This window comes from Podarcis vaucheri, assembly GCF_965113315.1.
Source record: "Podarcis vaucheri genome assembly, chromosome: 11".
Lineage (NCBI taxonomy): Eukaryota > Metazoa > Chordata > Lepidosauria > Squamata > Lacertidae > Podarcis > Podarcis vaucheri.
Genome location: NC_138749.1, coordinates 21,493,112 through 21,510,733, shown reverse-complemented (window position 1 = coordinate 21,510,733; position 17,622 = coordinate 21,493,112). Strand labels below are relative to the sequence as shown.

The window sequence follows — 17,622 nt, the reverse complement described above, 5'->3', positions numbered from 1 at the left end:
AGATGAAGATGATGGACTTTATGGAGCTAGCTGAACTCACTGGGAGAATCTGCGACCAGAAAGAAGAGGAATATCAAGAAGATTGAAAGAAATTTAAAGGCTGTTTGAATAACGATATTGGGAAACTGCTACATTCAATTACAAGGAAATTCAGATGGAAGAGATTTGAGGAAGTCTAGTAATATGTTAGGAAATTGGAATTTTAATTATCTAATTAATTTTTATTGTCTATGTGTCTGTGGTTATATCTTTTGTTATTATTTGTTTTATCTGTTTTATTTCTCTTTTTTCTTTTTCATTTTTGTTTTATTGGTTTTTTAGTATGTGTTGTATTTGTATGAAACTTAATAAATATTATTGGGGGGAGAAGGGGAAAAAAGAAAAAAAATCACAATGCAACTCTTTCCCCACCCCAAGCCCAGCTAAAAACCCCCCAGACTCTGACTGCACCACCACTTCTTTTCCCCATTATCTACCATACGGACATAAGAAAAACTTGCTGCAAACCCATCTAGCCTAGCATTTCTGATCTCACAGTGACCAAACACCTACATCACCTTCTTACTGCAACCATACCTTCCTGTGTTGAACACATTTGAATGCATTTGGTCAAACACATTTAGAACCCTCTCTGTGATCAGGAACCCTATATAGGAACAGCACTTCTGCCTCCATTCTGTGGAACACACTTAATGTGCACACATTCTTCTGAACACAGAACACAGTCTAAGCCTGCAACTTTCTGCTCACCTGGGAGTAAAAGGTAAAGGTAAAGGTACCCCTGCCCGAACGGGCCAGTCTTGACAGACTCTGGGGTTTGTGCGCCCATCTCACATCTATAGGCCGGGGGCCAGCGCTGTCCGGAGACACTTCCGGGTCACGTGGCCAGCGTGACAAAGCTGCATCTGGCGAGCCAGCGCAGCACACGGAACGCCGTTTACCTTCCCGCTGGTAAGCGGTACCTATTTATCTACTTGCACCCGGGGGTGCTTTCGAACTGCTAGGTTGGCAGGCGCTGGGACCGAGCAGTGGGAGCGCACCCCGCCGCGGGGATTCGAACTGCCGACCTTTCGATCGGCAAGCCCTAGGCGCTGAGGCTTTAGCCCACAGCGCCACCCACCAAACAATGGGACATACTTCTAAGCTAACATGTAAAGGATTGGGCTCTCTTGTCAATTAAGTCTATAGCTGAGTTTTCATTTATTTATTGGAATAACTGACCCTGAAGATTCATAATTTTTGTCCAATTAAATTAAGATGCAGCATTCATCAGTAATGATCGACATCTCCATGTTAGCACATAGAGTTTTCCATACAGGCAGGGTGTGTGGGGTGTGTGGAAGGAGACATAGAAAGACAGTAATAATGTGTTGCATGCTACCATACTGGGGAACGCATGACATAATTATGCAGAATTATAATTAGAATAATTGGAAAAGCAGAGTCAATCTTACTCTCTCTGTAAGCTTCCTAATCAAACTGTCATTTTATTTGTAAATACAGTGAGGCTTCAATCCTAACTCTACTTGCCTGCTAGTAAGTCATTGAATTAAATAGATTTTATTTCTGACTTTTCGACGTATGGTAACAGCCATATAAATTGGCTGCAATCTGCAGGATTGTAGCCCAGTTTTTAAGTGCATCACTGGTTTAATCATTGTAGTTATGCAGGCTGATGGCAGCAACAGCATTTGTTCAGGATAGATATTGATTATCTCTCCTTTTTCATCTCTATGAATGCAGGGTAAGCTTGAGATCCTGTTACATAAACTAATCGGCCTCCGTCCAGCAAGCATCCGTGTTCACCCCTGTCTTTTTCCTACTCTGTATTTTTATCTTTTTCTTTTCATGGAAAGTTACACTGCTTTTTTTTTTAAAAAAAAAATGGGAAAATATGACACAAAACTGATTATATTCTCAAAGAAATAACACATCCGATGCACAGATTAGATACTCATAAATTACAATAAGGGGGGGGGGATCAAGGACAGAATGGAGGGAAACGTTGGGGGAAGATAACAGAAGCATTGCATATAATTGTTGCAGGAATACAGCATAATATATACTAATATACAATTCAAAGTGTTGGTGCTGATGTTTAAAGCCCTAAACTGCTTTGGCTCTGTGTACCTGAAGGTCCAGCACCAAGGGCCTTCTGGAGGTTCCTTCACTGCAAGAAGTGGTTGCGGGGAACCAGGCAGAAGGCCTTCTTGGTAATGGTGCCCGCCCTGTGGAACACCCTTCCATCAGATGTCAAGGAAATAAACAACTATTTGACTTTTAGAAGACATCTGAAGGCAGCCCTGTTTAGGGAAGTTTGTAATGTTTGATGTTTTATTGTTTTAAAAATTCTATTGGTAGCCACTTAGAGTGCCTGGGGAAGCCCAGCCAGATGGGCAGGGTAATAATAATAATAATGAAGAAGAAGAAGAAGAAGAAGAAGAAGAAGAAGAAGAAGAAGAAGAAGAAGTCTATAGCAGGGGTATCCAACATGGTGCCCTCTAGATGCTGTTGGACTCCATTCCCATAGTACAACAACATCTGAGGGCACCACATTTGCCATCCATTGAACATAGCTAGAATTAGTTCTGAGCAAATATGGGGTGCATGGGATTGCACTCAGGAGCAGCCCAAGGTATTTTGTTGCCTTAGGCAAAGGACTGCACAGGCTGCCATTCTGTTTCCGGGCACAATTCAAAGTGCTGGTTTTGACCTATAAAGCCTCAGATGACTCAGGACTGCAGTACCTCAAGGACCACTTCTCTCCTTAATGAACTGACCTGGGCCCTGCACTCATCACCTGAGGCCCTTCTTTGTGCACCTCCTCCACAAGAGATCCAGAGAGTGGTAACACGAGAACGGGCCCTTTCTGTGGTGGCTCCCCATTTGTGGAACGCTCTCCCTAGTGAGGCTTACGTGGTGCCTTCCTAGCATAACTTTGCATTCCAGGTGAAAACATTCCTCTATGACCAGGCTGATTAAACAATCTTAGGCATTTTAAATGTTTTGCTGTTTTTGTTTGCTTATTGTTATTACGTTATGTATGTGTGTGTGTATATATATATATATATATATATATATATATATTAAACCATCCTGTGATATTTGGATAAAGGACGGTATATAAAATTAATTAATTAATTAATTAATTAATTAATTAATTATAAATAATAATAATCTGGCATCCATTCCATTTGCAGACTCTGACTGGGCTGGCGGCTGAATCTTAATTCAGCACTAGCAATGGGACAGCGCCCTTCACCTTTGCCTGGAGGCAGTGTGCTAGTTTAGGTGGTTCGTGAGGAGCTCAGTAGTTCTGATCTCCAACAGTGGGAAACATCCATGGAGCTCTGGATAAATAGCTGGTGTGGGGGTGCGCATGCGCACGCACACACATGCACACACTGTTCTTCAGCATCTGCCTCCTGAGGCGATTTCCTTATTCTTCCTTGATCGCAAGCTGCATCTTCAAATCTGGCACCTGCATAAAAGATGAAAGACATGACCTAGATATTGGGGGAGGACGGCAGCTGTTTTTGCAATCCATATAGATTCCCCCCCTTCCTCTACAAAGGTAGGTGATTCTTCATCAACAATAAATACTTTTTGACTAATACACACCATATCCAAGGCAAGGGAGGCTGTTCCATTAGAGCAAATGGGGCAATGCCCCACCACCTTCAGGCAAATCCACCTGCCAGCGTACTTACTTTAAACCAGCCCAGGGTGGTAGTACTGCCTATCAGCTTCCTCCTCCTTAGGCCACATTCGCACACTATGATGCCACTTTAAGCAGTCGTGGCTCCCCCCACTAGCAAAGAATTCTGGGTTCTGTGGTTTGTTAAGGGTGCTGAGAGCTATTAGTAAAGGTAAAGGGACCCCTGACCATTAGGTCCAGTTGTGGCCAACTCTGGGGTTGCGGCGCTCATCTCGCTTTATTGGCTGAGGGAGCCGGCGTACAGCTTCTGGGTCATGTGGCCAGCCTGACTAAGCCGCTTCTGGCAAACCAGAGCAGCGCATGGAAACGCTGTTTACCTTCCTGCTGGAGCGGTACCTATTTATCTACTTGCACTTTGACGTCCTTTCGAACTGCTAGGTTGGCAGGAGCAGGGACCGAGCAACGGGAGCTCACCCAGGTGTGGGGATTTGATCCGCTGACCTTTTGATCAGCAAGTCCTAGGCTCTGTGGTTTAACCCACAGCGCCACCCGCGTCCCTGTGAGAGCTATTAGGAGACCCCTATTTTGTTCCCGAAGCTACAGTTTCCAGTGCGGTTTGACAATCAATCCTTTTTCACAGGGGCATCTGAGAATTGTAGCTTTGCAAAGGGAATAGGGGTCTCCTGACAATTCTCAGCAGCCTTAACAAACTACAGCTCCCAGAACTCTTTCGAAGAAGTCCTTGTATAACTCAGCAGGTAGGCGAAAGTGGTCAAATTAGATTTAGTTAGCTCAGACTGACATTGGCTTCACCTGCCTCCCTCCTTGCCAGTCCCAATGAACACCGATCACTACTGAGTGAAGGAGCTGTCCTACCTATAGTTTGTTCTAAAACAGGCAGTTGAGGCTGGAGTACGAAACATAGTTACCTGGGAGTAAGCCCCACAGACCTCAGTAAAAATAAAAAAATTCCTTCCAGTAGCACCTTAAAGACCAACTTAGTTCTTGGTATGAGCTTTCGTGTGCATGCACACTTCTTCAGATACACTGAAACAGAAGTTGCCAGATCCTTCTATATAGTGAGAAGGTGGGGAGGGGTATTACTCAGAAGGGTGGTGGGAATGGGAGATTGGCAGATAGCTGAGATGAGCCTGTTGACGACTCTTAACGACTGCAATAGGTCTTACAGGAAAAGGCAAGGGGTGAGAAGGTGAAAAATGGCTTAGTCATGTATAATGAAATAAGAATCCAATGTCTTTGTTCAGACCAGGTCTCTCCATGGTTTTAAGTTTGGTAATGAGTTGCAATTCAGCAGCTTCTCTGCTGCACACGAAAGCTCATACCAAGAACTAACTTAGTTGGTCTTTAAGGTGCTACTGGAAGGAATTTTTTTACTATGGCAGACCAACACGGCTACCTATCTGTAACTGAGACCTCAGTAAGACATTTTAAAGTATGCATGCCTAGGCTTTCACTGTAAATATTCCTTTGTACCTAAATAGTCCTTACACAACATATCTGTGCGGCGGGTGTGTGTGCAGACCTTGTGAGAACTTAAGAATAACCAGTGTCACAAAGGTCAAAGCGGATATTAAGAGGCTAAGTCTTCTCAGAGACATTACACAAGTTTTCCAATGGGTTAGATAAGGTAACTCTAGATCAACTCTATTCACACCGTTCAATTAAGCAAAGATTAGTGTGCATTCACCTTTAGTTCAACACAAAAATATGCTTCCATTAGGTAGTCTGACAGATAAACCAAGTGGTCAAGAACTGTAATAGGAGAATATCTGGCAATTAATGAATAATAAGGCCTCTGTGTATTTATAGTTCTAAAGATGGGCTTGAGTATCTCCACCCATTGTTATGAAGTCTTTTCCTAGTTAGACTTCAACATGTTCTACAAATAACTGGCCTTAAAGACAGATGGAGAAGGGGAATAAAAAATATTGTAATAGGTAATATTAAGCTTTTGGAGTTTGTTAAAATAAACTCATACTAGGAAGGTTGCCATTAGGTTGCTACTCTTATAGAAGCTATGTAGTCATACTCTGTACACCCAGGGATTTATTCATTTATTTCAATGAAGGAAGAAAGGAAGGAGAGAAATGACAAAACAAATAAGGACAACAAAGTTCCATTCTGGCCTTAAAAAATAATAATTCTGCCTCTTTCTCCGTTTGCTTCCCTTTCTCCCCATTTTTATAAACATTAGGGTATGCCTGGGCACACCTCTTGTGCACGCCTATGACACCATGACAATTTCTTTCAGCTGCTTCTCATTTTCTGCAATGATAAGCCATGAATGATCTTAACAAGACTTGATACATCTATCAGTTTTCAGAGGCATGGAGTAGATACCCATTGTGAAAACTGCCCGAGTCTCAAATGATAAAGACTTCACGCTGGGGCAATTCTTTCTGTCCTGAAAAAAAGAAAAGAAGGTGTGATATGAAATGTTGTGATATTATATGACAATGTTCTTCCCACAAACCGGCACAAACTGTTCCTAGTAGTGTAATGGTTGGGGGCAGAAAAAAAGGAATTCAAACACACTTTGTATTTTCAAAGCTGTAAAAAAAAGTCTTGGGAAACTTATGTTAAAAAGGTAAGTTAGGAGAGTATTTAGCCTATAGAAAATTCAGGTGTAAGGAGTATGAGATTTCCATTAAGAAAGCATAAAACCAGGGGTCAGCAAACTTTTTCAGAAGGCCGGTCCACTGTCCCTCAAACCTTGTGGCGGGCTGGACTATATTTTTGGGGGGCGGGGGGAGATGACTAAGTTTGTTCCTTTTGTTAGGAAGTTGGGGGAGGATTGTTATGTATTGGGGTTTAACACATTTTATGTTACAAGGCGTGTTCTAACCAATCGTATTAGCGTTGGTAGACGAGCCTTCTAGTGGCAAGTAAGTGCATGCGCTTTCAACTGTCAATGGTCAGTTCACGCTCAGCATTATTATTGTGTTGTCCAGTCAGTTCGGTTCTTGTTTTCCTATGAGTGAGCTGTTGTCACTGACAAATGTTAAATAAACGTAGTTGAGGAACTTATACTGCCTTGGGCTTCTGACTTTTTCCGAACATTTAACATTGGCGATGAAGGTGGGATTGATGAGCTCCCGCCGGATGCCAGAGGCCCAAGACCACACCGCAGCACGGTTATACGATTGGTTAGAATGCGCCTTGTAACATAAAATGTGTCAAACCCAATACATAACAGCTCTAAAGAGCAGCTTCTCAAAGCAAATGTTTTACTCAAAAATAATTCTCAATATCCAAACTTGCAACTAATAAACAAACACGTCACTGCCACTCATCCTGTATTTTCATTTACTGCCATCTGTTGTTGTCAAGAGTCATTCTATTTGTCCTCTGCTAGAAAGCTCCAGCAAGCTGATTACCAGCGATTCAACAGACAGAACAATAGGAAATGCTGCTAGAACGAGCATCTAAGCATTATCAGTAATTCAGTGTATTCACATTACAGCAGCAGCCAGGAGTTCTGCCAGGAAGGAGAGGCACTGAGATCTGCAGGTACCAAAATATGCACACAAACCACTTACAGCAATTCTGCTCCCCCCACCCCAATTTATTGAGACCCAAATAAATCTTAAACTGTGCTTAACAGTAAACTTTAGCAGAGCTGGAAAAGACTCTTGGGGAGGCTCTGTTTAAGTGGACAACACTGGGCTACATCAACCAATGGCATGACTCAGTGTAAGGTGACTTCACCTGTACGAAATGGCTTCCCAGCATGCAGTTTGCCCAAACATCTAGTCTATCTTTGTTCAGACTGCTGATAATGGAGATACTGATGAAGATATGACAAAGGGAAGCTTGCTCATATCAGACAAAGCGTGTTCTCCTTCATGGAGAGCACGTGTTGTGGTGGGGGCCGACAGGACGCTCCAAAATTGTGGGGCGGGCAAATTGATCATTGGCCACTGTTGTGATTGGGCTTCCCTTGTGGTTGGGAAGATGTTAATGTTGCAATTTGATGACTGACAGCCAGAAATGTTAAAACTCCCTGCACGAGGCGTAGAGCTTCCTCTTTTCGCTCCGTGCATCGGATTGCCCAACCCCCCCCCCATATTTAGGATTGTTTGCTTTGACCTTGCTATGCCTGTCATGGGGTTGTCTGCTCTTGGGGCAGGGGCCCTGTAGGAATTTTGTCCATCTGGCTGATTGGCTGGGGCCATTTTGGTTTTTGCCTACTGCGTAGCAAATCGTCACAACTTGTAAGGTTGCGGTTAGGCATTGGTTTATGGTTTGGTTGGTTGAGGGGCATGGATTTGCTGTGCCTGCTCCTCTAATGCTGCTGCTGCTGCAAGGGATTCCATTAAAGGAATACAGGGGCTCACTATTGCTTTTGTCCGAACCCTGTCAAGGGGCTAGGGCCACGCAAGAGCCCCTGGTTGCATTTGGGGAAGGCTGAGGGCAGGTTCCCTGCTCCGTCGCTACCCCCAAATCCATTCCCCTTTTCTGACTTTTGCAGGCTTTCGAAATGTCAGTCTGTCCCCCACTGGGGGGCAGATAGTCGCAACCAATGCCTAAGCAACCACTCACATTTTTTGTATTTTAATAAAGTTGTGGCCAAAATTATGCCAAAAACCTTAAACAAAAATTCTGTGTGTTGTGTGAGTTATTCGGGGTGGCCTGGGGACCTCAACACACAAATGTTTGTGGGTGAATTGCTTTTATACTTCGTTCCAATAGCAACATCCCATATAATGGAATTTGCTTCCACTATGGAAACAAATTCTTCCCATGAGCTAGATGGGCTTTTTTGTCTGATCCAGCAGGGATGCTCTGAACACGTTTCTGTAAAATGACTCCAGCTTTTAGAAAAACAAAAACATATCCATTAAAGGAGTAGATTCACTATTATGTGGAGTGGCACAGATAGCTATGGGGACACTGTGGCAAGTGGGGTGGGCAGTGTCTCTAGAGCGGAAGAATTGCACACTGAGAAATAATGCCTTATAATCTCGCATTTGCTATGTCCTAAAGTGGGATGTGGATGACCTATAAGGCAGAGGCTGTAGGGTTTGAGGGGACACTACATTCCTGTTTGCCTTGAGAAGTAAAAAAGAAGAAGAAATAAATCAAAAATCTGCCAACCCCATTTTGCTTGTTTCATTTATTTGGCCTTGAAGGGATTCCACCTGCCTCTGTAAACCACAGAGATGACAATCAAAGAAGAAGGGAGCAGGAAAGCAGGAACTTGGAGTTTTGAAGCCCAAAGTGATGGGGAAAGCAAAATAGGCATGCTAAGATTATTATCTTTCCCCCGAACTCAAATGTACCTGTTACATAACTGACCTACCTGTAAAATCAGTGCACGGCTTCTTGAGTTATATCCTGCTAGAGAATGTAGAATGTGGTTGGGTTGTTTTTTAACAGCCTTGATTTCAAGAGATGGAGAGGATGCACATATACGGGAAGTGTGATGTCTGCGGGAATAAAAAAAATTATGTTGTCATTGTACAGGTTGTTTGGATTTAAATCTTTGCAGCTCTGTTAATGACCGTTTGCAGCAGCCGGGCTGCCTAACTGCATAAGCCACCTGCAGTTTAATATATCAAAGAAATGTAGCAAAGAGCTTTTAAGATTGCCATAAGGCTTATTGTCAACAATCTTCATAGATAGATCTCTGGCACATGCTGCCTTTCTGTAGGACAAATCCGAGAACAAAATGAGTCGACCTTATTCACAAATGGTAAACAACAAACAGCCTGATGGTGTAGTTTTTGAGCCTCCACCCCACAGTTATTATCTGAACTGCTATGCTATCTGGGAATATTCACACAGAGACACACTCACACTTCAGAGAGTGAAACAGAGCTGGCCTGCCCATCAGGTAATCTGAAATAGCAGCCTCAGGAAGTGGAATCCTGTGAGGTTCTGCCCTGCTCACCTCTGCCGCCACTGGGATGGCATGGTGGCTGTTTCTTCCAGCAAGATCTCATGAGATCTTGTGCAGCTCTGGGAGATCTTACTGGAAGAAGTCGCTGCTGCTCAACCCCAGTAAGCAAGGCTTCAGTGGTGGTGTTTGGCCTCAAGCAGCGAAACAGAACAGGGCATCGCTGGGGTGAATATATGCATGAACAAGCCAATGCTGGCAAATAGTTCAGCTTCAGTGTGGGAACTGAACTGGTCAGTTCGGAGGGGAAATAAACTTCACAGAGTGTCTAGGGGAAGTCTGTTCTGAAGGTGGTAAACAAGGCACAGCCGTCTTACTACTCTGCCCCCCCCCATACAAGCATACTACAGTGTGTTCGTCACAGAGGTTTGGATAAATTTACGCTTGCATCTTAGTTTATGTCAAGGCCCACCAGTTTTTACACACAACCTGCTATAAACAACTGTGAACGGAGGTGGCATTGCCTGCACTCCAGCATGCAAATGTGCTGTTTATTTTCCTTCTTCACACTTAATATCTTCTCCCCTCCCTCCATGTACAGTATTTTGTATCTCATAAAAGGGAAACAAACTTTCCTGTCATTGGTCTTTTTAAAAATTGTCATTTTAAATTTTAACAAAAATAGAAGGGGGAGTAATTGAAGAAATAAAATAATAATTTGAATTATAAAAATGAAACAATAATTTATTAATAATGTTAATAGTAACAAACACGCTCTCTCACACACCCAATCAGGTCACAGCATGGATACAGTAGCCATCAATAAATGCATCCTAAGCTAATCATTGAATTTCATATAAACCCACGTATCAACATGAAACTGACATCCGTCTGAAATATGTTAGAATGTAGCCAGAGCAGTTTGCCTCTCAGAGTATTGCATAATAGATGGTGGGTATTTATCCTTCAAGGCTTAAAGTATAAGTCTGTTAGCAAGCATAAGGGCTCACCAAGTCCACTTTTGTTATCCTGCTATTAATCCCCATACTTCAGGAATACGATTTAAAAGTTCCTGAACCTCTGCAAGGTTTTTTTGCCAATGCAAAAGTGATGTGAATAGCAACTTTAGACCAAAAAGAATATATCACTATACAAGCCTGTCATTGGCCTTGACAAAACCCTTGCTCTGCACTTCTTGCTTCTCATTAACCCCAAGCTTTCTGGAAGAAAATTGCAATGTAAATGCAATAATAAAGTAAGGCATAATAACAAAATAAACACTCCCCCAATTGTTGTTTTCTCAATTTTGTTTAAAAGAACAGTTACATTTGTACCACTACACATTCTCTCTAAGGTGTTCCTACAAAGGTTCCTACAAAGGATATTGTAACATCACAAAATCACTGCGTCCTGTGATCTAGCTCTCAAGCCAACAGCTTTGTACCTGGCACTGCTCAGGAATTCTGAGAAACCCAAAGGATCAGTGCAGTTTTGAATTTGCAGTCAACACTGCGAACCAGGTGTGAGGAACGTGTTATTTGGCAGTTGGTGCTGGTTCTGTAATTTTATCTAGGTTATTATTTCTCACACCTACACAGGAGTCTTACCAAACGCTTGCACTCAAACCTTTCAGTTAATTGCAAATTCTAATCCTATTTTGTTTTGATAAGTAAGCGTGTCTGAGAATCTCTCATCAGCTGGTTTATTTTTCACAGAGAATCAGCAAGCCTCAGTGATATATTTTAATCATGCATTCATGCCTTTTCTTAACAAGGAAGCGACTGCTGAGGTAACTTAGAGGCAGTATTTTAAATACTTGACTGAAGCTAGAGCTCATGGGAGGTGAAGGTTAAATATCAGAATGTCTGGAGTTCGTTTTCTCTAAACAGCGAGGCAGTTCATTCCTCAGGGGAAAGGGACAAGTTTCCTCTTGAGAGATGCTCATACAAGGAGTATGCTCCACAGTGACTGGTGATAATAGGAAGACTGAGCCTATATGTGAATATTGCTAGGCTGGAAAAATACCCCTATAGCATGCTCCCTTCTCTTCTCAAAACCTTTCCAATGCTAATATAGCCCTGTACATACAACTCCTCCTCCTGGCTACATGCAAGAGAAGGAAGTGGGTCCATTTCCATTGACCCAGCCCCCATTTGTGCAATATCAGTGCAAAGCACTGCACATGTGTATACAGCTTTATACAAAATTAAAAAAAAATCCTTCCAGTAGCACCTTAGAGACCAACTCAGTTTGTTATTGGTATGAGTTTTCATGTGCATGCACATGAAAGCTGTATCAACCCAGTTGGATAATAATGATAATGATAATGATAATGATGATGATAATGATAATTTATTTATGCCCCCACCCAGCTGTGTGGGCTTCCCCAGCAACTCTGGGCAGCTCCCAACAGAATATTAAAAGCATAATAAAACATCAAACATTAAAAGCTTCCCTAAACAGGGCTGCCTTCAGATGTCTTCTAAAAGTCAGATAGTTGTTTATTTCCTTGACATCTGATGGGAGGGCGTTCCACAGGGTGGGCACCACTACTGACAAGGCCTCTGCCTGGTTCCCTGTAACCTCACTTCTTGCAGTGAGGGAACTGCCAGAAGGCCCTTGGAGCTGGACTTGTAACTACATGTGACTCTGAACCCCATCAGAACCTATAGAACCACATCAATACCTATAAAAGTCACTAACATATTGGGACTATTCTTTTGTAACATGGGATATTTGTGCTTATGAGTGCCACAATTTGATGCTGCCCTGTCCCCATTCATATTGCTTCCCTTTGTGATCATTCTACTGCCAACTTTAATGTAAGATTAACAAAGACTTCTCCTTTTCAGCAAAGATAATATAAAAGAATGGGGATGATTTGAAATTGTGTCTGCCGCAGATGGTAATCAGGGAGACATAACTACTTTACAGCGATGGAATTGCCGTCTTTGACTGTAATGTTGGATCAGAATGAAATCGACATTCAAATGCTGAAATCTTGTTGACAGCTCAGAGAATATTTGTTCAAAATTCATCTGCTGCCTTCCAGATATTCCTAACTGTTCTAGGGACTCTTGGAGCTAAAGTAGAGAGAGAGAGTGAAAACAGCCTCATGACTCTTTGCATTCAGGGGAAAAACACCTTTTGGTTTAGAAAGCTTTGGAGATGGATTTGATGTGTTTACACCACTTTTACAGTACTGCCTCTCTAGATAAAAACATGCCTACATAAAATGGGCTGGTGTATTACAGAGCTAAACCATAGTGTTCACTTCACTTTCTCTGCATTCTTCCAAAGAGCTGGATGTGGACACACCATACATTCAGTCCCTTCTCCTTCCTGGGGAAAAGCCCGCGGGAGCCGCACTGACCTTGTGTGTGGCTCTTGGGGGCTTTTCCTGCCTGCCTCCCCCCCTGCATTCGCTCCATAAGACGCACACACATTTCCCCTTACTTTTTAGGAGGGAAAAAGTGTGTCTTATGGAGCGAAAAATACGGTACTAAGCTAAATCATTAGGAGACCTGAGTGTCCAAGCGTCCCAATTTTCCAGGGACAGTCCTGAAAGTACAGTAGCTGTAATGGTTTCTGATTGGATCCCGGAATGTCCCGCTCTCCCTTTTCCCTCTCCTCCATGCCTTGGAAAACAATTAAATGTGTTGTATGTAGGTGTAAAAACGGAGTCCTGTTTCTATGGAAAATAAAATATTTGCACCCAATGAAGGAATTGGTGAAGCTGTAATATGAAGCCCATCCTATAATTTTGAAGGAAAAGGTCAATGCAGAGGGAGATGGACCAATGATCTGGCCCACCATAAGGCATCTCCCTATATCCCTATAGAACACTACTGGTGGGGGGGGGGAGGGCAAGAGAGAAATTCAGTTTGCTTTGCTTACTAATTTGCCCTTTGCAGAACAACAGGGGAACCAAAACACAGCTATCCTTTGAAATTCACATTTTGCACTGCAGTTTCCTGGCCAACAAGAGAGCACAAAAGTATATATATTAAGAGAAGTGTGCAAAAAAAAGGTGTATATTTGTGAAAACATCTTGCAAATATGTATTCTATAAGGGTAGACAGGTGTATATTAGGCACCATTGCATACACACAAATACTGTACGTATTATGCACTAAAATGCTGACAAACCTTTATGAGAATTTATTTATTTTTCCTGTAAAAAGAAATAGCAAACTGACGCAGAAATGCAGCAAGCTGAACTTCGCGTTGGAAAAATAACTAAACTGAGAGGAACCAAAATTGACAGATCCATCCATCCCTAATAGCAGCCATGTACTACCCTTCCCTCTAATTGCTGTGTTACATCGGCTGCTCCATTGCACGACACACAGAGAGCAGTTTTTACTGCAGTGCTTAATGGTTAATCAATGGGTACTGTCGCTTCAAAGGCATCGGATAAATCGCAGACGGTGCCCTCTGGGAGTGTTACGTTAACAGGGAGCAAATGGTTGCTGAATGCAGCTCAGTCTGCCAACTGCGGGCAGCTTTGGAAAGTTTGCTTTAGTTAATTAATTAAATTAATTAATGTGTTACACAATGAGAAACGTCTCCGACACCTCCCTGTGTCGCTTCCAGCAGATCCTGGAATGAGCTGGTTATATCACACCCCCCTCAATAGCATTTATAGTTTTGGGATAGGTGGGTTGTTCTGGGGATGTTTTTAAAAGCACTGTTTCATTTTGATTCTTCAGCAGTCCCAGTCGCTACTTCAAAAAGCAGGTCAGCTGTGAGCTCACTGAATGGACTTACGCAAGATGTTTAATCTTATCCACCCGCTTGTTGTGCGTGTATGTGTGAACCCTCATACATGTCCAATCCGTGTGAGGACCTCAGCATACCCTTCAGTAAGAAGCAGGTGTGTGTTGTTTTAAATGTGTGTTTATTTCAACCCTTATACCCAGTAAAGAACAACTCACACCAAGAGCTAGGGAAAGATTGGTTTATTGCAAGGGAAGGAAAACATGTGTGCTAAGTAGACAGTAAGGTACAATGGCAGAAGTCTTTTTTATTTGAGTGTTTATTTAAGTATTAATTAGGAAGATTAAGTTTTTTTATGCATGTAAGTTTGCTTTTTCTTCTTTCTTTTTTCTGTATTTTCTTCTTTTTTTCTTAATTGTTTTTTCTTTATTTTTCTTTTTGTAGTATGAGATTGTAAATTATTTGTAAATATACAAATAATTTACAAATAATGTGTGCAATTTAAATTAATAAAGATTATTTATAAAAAGTAAGGTACAATGGCATGTAAATGTACAATGTGAAATGATCTGGAAGCTGCAGTTAGCGCAGAATGCTGCTGCTGGATTGCTGACAGGGGCGAGGCTCAGAGATCTGCACTGGTTGCCAATTTGCTACTGGGCTGGGTTCAAGGTGTTACTATTAGCATATAAAGCCCTCAACAGCTTGGGACCAACTTACCTACAGTATCATCTTACCCCACATGTGCCCATTCAATGCCTTTAATCGTTGGAATTGGCACTACTACAATTGATGCGTAATGCCCATTCCGAATTTGTAAGGAGTCCATTGTTTACTATGGCAGCACTTACACTTTCAAACTCCCTGCTTCTTGAGATCAAGCTGGAACCTTTGCTGTACTCTTTTTGGCACCTGCTAAAGACATTCTTGTTTAGACGAGTCTGCCCAGATGACTAGAAATTTGAGGTGATTTTAAAATCTGTTTTAGTATTTTAACTTTTGTATGCTTTAAAGTATTGCTGTAGTTTTTTCTTTGTTTTCTTGTTTTATCTTTGTGTAACCTGCTTTGAGGGTTGTTGTTGTTGTTTTGCAATCAAGCAGTGTAGGAATTTTATTAAATAATAACAATAATGCTGGCAGCAAATAATCATTGATGCATCAAAACACGCTGCTCTAAAGATAAAATGACCCTTACATCACAGAAATTTATAGAAAGTGAGATTAAGGGAGAGTATGGAACTCACAAAGAAAGGGATAGGAACAAAGATTATATCTTATTCAGCACCAACAAACTACAGCTCCCAGGATTCTTTTGGGAAAGTCATGTGTTTTAAATGTGCTTTAAATATATGCAGGGCTTTCCCCCCTTGCTACAATGCACCAGAGTGCAATTCCGGCAGCTCTTTTGCCCTGCTTTGCACAAGAAGTCTGTTCACCCAGCAAAGGAGGTCACCAAGCAGGATTGTGACTAAAATGGCCTGAGTGGGTGGTGGGTGGGGAGTGGCAGGTGGCGAGCCCAGCATCTTTTTCTTTTATTTTTACTGGTTGAAAAATCACTCTTGGTCACTTTATTTTAAACTACATCTTTTAGGTAGTTGTCACAGCAGCTGCTTGGTTTCCTCTGCACAGACACTCTGGTAGCATGAGTCTTTGCAAGATGATCAGTGAACTCCTGATAAGGTGATTTGGTGAACACAGTCTCTTTCCACAGATCAGGGGCAAGGTAACTATAGGTCTTTGGGATGGCATCAAAGGTGGCCTTGGCAAAGTTGCCCAAGGTGGCACTGCAGCCCCTCGCTGATGTGTAACAGTCATCAATACCAGCCATCACCAGCAATTTCTTGGGAACTGGGGCAGACACAATTCCAGTACCACATGGCGCAGGGATGAGATGCACAAGTACAGAGCCACACTGACCTGTTACCTTGCAACGTACAGTGTGTGGCTTGCCGATCTTGTTTCCCCAGTAGCCTCTCCTCACGGGCACAATGGACAGCTTCAGAAGAATGATGGCCACACGGATCGCGGTGGCAACTTCCTTGGAGCACTTGACCCCAAGACCAACGTGATCATTGAAGTCACCAATTGCCACAAAGGCCTTGAACCTGGTATGCTGACCAGCCCGGGTTTGTTTCTGAACAGGCATGATCTTCAAAACCTCATCCTTCAGGCATGAGCCCAGGAAAAAGTCAATGATTTCAGACTCCTTGATTGGAAGGGAGAAAAGGTAAATCTCCTCCAGACACTTGATTTTCATGTCCTTTACTAGGTGACCAAGTTTGGTGACTGGAATCCATTCTTTGTCTTCAGCTTTGCCCCAAGCTCCATGCCCTCGGCCACGTCCCCTGCCATGGCCTCTCCCACGCCCACGGCCTCCACTGCCAAAGCCTCCTTGGAAGACACCCCTGGCAGCAGCTCCTCCACCTGCAGCTGCTCCAGTTCCTCCTGCCCCTCCTGTAGCACCGGCGTCATCCGCCATTTGGTGTTCTCAACTAGAAGCGTGAGCCCAGCATCATGTCACATAATTTTGGTTTCAAGATGGCAGTAGCAGCGTCTAGGGTGACAACTGAGGCAGTGAGTTCCGCCACCATTTTTCCTAGGAAAAAAAGCACTGGCTACAGTATATAGTATGAACACAGTCTACATACTATGTTGCTCTGCCCATAGTGATGCCCACTTTGAGAATCAACCCCACTCATCAACCCATTCATCTGTATGGCAACAACCCAGGAGAACAGACCCAGCTTTTGGGGTTGTAAGCATTTTCATTTTTAATGATGTTACTTGAGCAGTTAAGAAAATGCTCCGACTATTGCTCGGAACAGCAAAAACAAAGAAAATAATTGGATGAGGAACTGTGAATCAATGTCTAGCTGTGGGTTGGTTATACATGAACCGAGAACCATAAACTATGATACTGCCAGGAAATCAATTAAGAGTAGGTTAAAAGAGGCCGACCTGCAATTAGGCATGGAGTGCATTTTTTAATATATCATTTTCTTGGTGGAACATTATATACATAAACACACTTTCAAATATTTTCTTCATGATTCTGCTTTCTGGTCCTTGAACAAGGCTTTTGATTCCTGCAGGTTTCTAGTTATTGCCTACTCGGAAGAAAGGCATGTGAAATCCCCCAAATCAGTTTCTTCATGGTCAACTGATAGTTGACTGGGATTTGTAGTATGTGACATGGTGTTAGCTGATTTAGGCTGCAGACACACCATATTAAAATACAGGATGCCCACCAAAGAATCTTGGGAGTGCTAGTATTGGACTATGACCTGGTAGACTAGAGTTCGAATTCCCCCTCAGCCAGGGTGACTTTAGGCCAGTTGCCAACTCTCAGCCTAACCTAACTCACAGGGTCGTTGTCAGGGTAAAA

The 17,622-nt window shown here is 42.6% G+C and overlaps 1 pseudogene across 1 annotated transcript; it reads right to left on the bottom strand.

Annotated features, from left to right (window-relative positions):
* Nucleotides 1–15,782: 15,782 nt before the first annotated feature.
* Nucleotides 15,783–16,731, bottom strand: LOC309542806 (small ribosomal subunit protein uS5 pseudogene; annotated as a pseudogene). Its single transcript has one exon. The product of its transcript is annotated as a small ribosomal subunit protein uS5 pseudogene (transcript).
* Between the last annotated feature and the right edge of the window lie 891 nt (nucleotides 16,732–17,622).